The sequence below is a fragment of the Musca domestica genome, unplaced genomic scaffold (genome assembly GCF_030504385.1).
Source record: "Musca domestica strain aabys unplaced genomic scaffold, Musca_domestica.polishedcontigs.V.1.1 45, whole genome shotgun sequence".
Classification (NCBI taxonomy): domain Eukaryota; kingdom Metazoa; phylum Arthropoda; class Insecta; order Diptera; family Muscidae; genus Musca; species Musca domestica.
The window spans coordinates 7425041-7428814 of NW_026712335.1; positions in this window are offsets into that span (position 1 = coordinate 7425041).

The following is a 3774-nucleotide window of genomic DNA, read 5'->3' on the forward strand; positions in this document are numbered from 1 at the left end:
AAAAGGCAAATAGGACGAAGATATATGTGGGGCTATATCCATATCTGAACCGATCTCAACAAAAATGTAGCATAAGTATTTCTGAGCTGTATTTGATATATTTCCCCCAATATCGTGGTTGCAGAAGGTATAATACGGCTGCGGAAGACAAAAATAACAAATCAGATGAGGAATATATATGGGAGGTATAGCTATATCTGAACGTTTCGATCAAATTATTAGTATTTCTGAGCTGTATTTGATATATTTCCCCGAATGTCGTTGTTACAGAAGGTATAATACGGCTGCGGAGGACAAAAATAACAAATCGGATGAGGAATATATATGGGAGCTATAGCTATATCTGAACCGATTTCGATAAAATTTGGCATACTGATTTTCAGGCCTAATTTGGTCGTATGTGCAAAATTATATACTAAGACACGTTTGGTGCAAAATAAAAAGCAAATCGGACGAAGATATATATGGAAGTCATATCTTAAATTTTGACCGATTATCTCCAATTTTATAGGGTTCGCCCTTGGGTCAAACAAATAATTTGTGCAAAATTTCATCTGTATCGGGCAATAATTGCGACCTGTACTTTGTTTACAAAAGTAAATGGACAGACGCACGTATACAGGGTTGCCCATATTCGACTGACTTTTTGGCCCATTCCAATCGACGAGGCTTGTCCGCAGGCAAAATTCTTTGCGTCAATTGAATTTTGTACGGGAACAAATGCAAATCAATGCGAATAATCCGTTGTAAAGTAGACCGAGCCATGCCCAACTGCCGAGAACGGCGTTTTTGGGATGTTCTTGGGGACCTCTCAACACTGGCTCGTACGGCAGCGATATTCTCGGCCGATCGCCTTGGTCGACTTTTATATGGCCTCTTCGGATTAGAAAGAGCCTTACCAGTCGAAAATTTTTCGTATAAACGCTTAATGGTGTTCTTAGAAGGCGCACTTCTCACATTTTTTAATGTTTTAAAAGCACGTTGAGTTTTCACAATTGACTTCTTCTGTTGAATGTAAATTTCAACTATTTCAGAGCGCTCGCGTGGCGTGTATTGGTTCATGGTAAAAATCTGCTTGGACTGACGCGCCAAACGCGGTATGTCATTAAGCGATGTGACATCTCTGTCAAAAGTTATGGCGTTGCCAGATGGTTCCGTCGAATATGGGCAACACTGTATGCATAAATCGACTCAGAATGTGATTCTATGCGGATAGTCCCCATATAACAGTACCTCCCGATATTCGGTATTTTGATGATTTATGCCACATTTTTTCACGGATTTGTCTGGATATTGGTATTTGTAGGTCATAACGGGTCCCTGAGCGTGTGGCAAAACATTGCATATATAGGTCCACGTTGTGGTATAGCCCCCTGTAAAGGTACCTCCCGATATTCGGTATTTTAGTTTTTTTTTTGCCACATTTTTTCACGGATTTGTCTAAAAATTGGTATTTGTGGGTCATAATGGTTTCCACCTCCGGTGGCTACACATTTCATGTATGGGTCCATGATTTGGTATAGCCCCCATATAACGGTACCTCCCGATATTCGGTAATTTGATGATTTTTGCAACCTTTTTTCACGGATTTGTCTGAAAATTGGTATTTGTTGGTCATAATGGGTTCCAGATCCGGTGGCGAAACATTGCATACATGGGTCCATGATTTGATGTAGCCCCCGTATAACGGTACATCCTGATATTCGGTATTTTTATGTTTTTTGCCACATTTTTTCACTGATTTATCTAAAAATTGGTATTTGTGGGTCATAATGGGTCCTACTTCGTGTAGCGAAACATTGTAATTATAGGTCCACGTTTTGGTATAGCCCCCATATAACGGTACCTCCCGATATTCGGTAATTTAATGGTTTTTGCCACATTTCTTCTTATGTTTCTTTTACCCTAAGGTGGAGGGTATTAAAAGTTTGGCCCGGCCGAACTCAATGTTTTTTACTTGTTTTATACTCCAACCGTATTGGGCGAATAAACACAATTTCTAATTTTTATTTTGTATACTTCTTCACTGAATAAGGCTATTTGATATTTGTTCATGTGCGTATGTGCAGACCTATGTATGTCGAATTATCCTATTGTCTGTATACACATGTAGATAAGTTGTAATGCCACTTAATTTCACCCCCCCCCCCCCCCAACCCGACGTTAGTAGCATTCCTAATTTGATTAATTCATTTGTGTTTTCTGTTATCTCGTCAATTTGTGAGATATTATTTGTCGTTTTTTAATACTTTCGCTGCTAATGCAGACATTTTGGAACAGATGTATTGGCATAAGTGTACGAGTACATCCGTACATATGTACAAATGGATGATATTGAAATGTCAATAACACCCGTTTTGGTTTGCATAATTAGGGGACACAAAACAAAGTAGGGTAGCTTCATTTAGGGTTGGGGAAGGCGAAAGTCATAAACGCTGATATGGAGGGAAATCGGGGGGAGAAGGTGGTGACAGCCAATTATCTTTCAATTAGGAAATATTATCAATCATTTTTTTGTGTTGTAGGTAATTTATTATGAATAATATTGAATAAGTTGGGGATGAGGGTGAGTAATATTTGTGTGTTAATATTGATGTTTTGTTATTGGAATGGGGCATGGGCAAGGTATGACATTGAACGCATAAGTTTTGTTCGAAAACAAGTGAAAAACCCGACATTCCAAATGGGTTCTATTTATAAGGACTTCTGAATGCCTTATATGTTCTTCTATAAAGAAAAGCGTTGAAGAGGGTTTTTTCTATTGAAGCCCTTTTTTAAGGTATTATGGCCACAGAAGGCGCCTTAAAAGATTTTAAGCTTGAAGGAGAACATAAAATAGTATCTGCCTAGGAAAGATCTTTTGAAGGTCTTCTGTCGATAGAAGAGGTTTCTAATGTCTTCTGTCCATAAAAGAGCTTTATAAGCTCTCTGCCAGTAAAAAAGTTTTCGAAGGACTTCTAACTAATATCTTTCGGTAGGTCTCTGTTAATAGAAGAGCTATCGAAAACCGTCTTTTTATAGACATTTAGAAAGTCTCCTATATACAAAACCATTGGGAAGTCTTTTGTCCATAGAAGAACTATCGAAGGCCTTATGTATATTAATAAAAGCTGTAAGTTCGGTCGCGCCAAACTTTGAATACCCTCCACCATTTGGAACGAATTTGGAAATTTTCAAAAAAAAAAAAAATAAAATTCTGTTAAAATTTTAAAAATACCGAATGTAGACGTTACATTAGGGTCTATACGACGACGTGGACCTGCATAGGCAACTTTTGTCATAAGGCATTACAATATTCAAATGGGAAACTTGAAAAAATCGGTAAATATATTTTCTAAAATCATCAAAATACCGACTATAGGGAGGTACCCTTAGGTTCCGTTACATGTTAAGGGAGGTACCGTTATATGGTGGCTATATGAAGACGTGGACCTGCACAGACAATTTCCTGTCATAGGCTGTGTATCGATTACGAACTTTAAATAACAAATTTAAAACAATTCCGGTGAATAATGTCGCTAAATTCATCAAAATACCGAATACCGGAAAGTAGCGTTATATGAGGGCTATATGAAGAAGCCGACCTGCACGGACAATTTTCTGTCATAGGCTGTAGTATCGATTATGAGCTTCAAATACTAAAAATAGGGACCTACCGTTATGTGGAGGCTATACGAAGGTGTGAGCCTGCATAAGCAATTTTTTTCTCATAGGCTGTAGTACCCATTACGAACTTCAAATACCAAATTTGAAACAACTCCGGTGAATAATGTA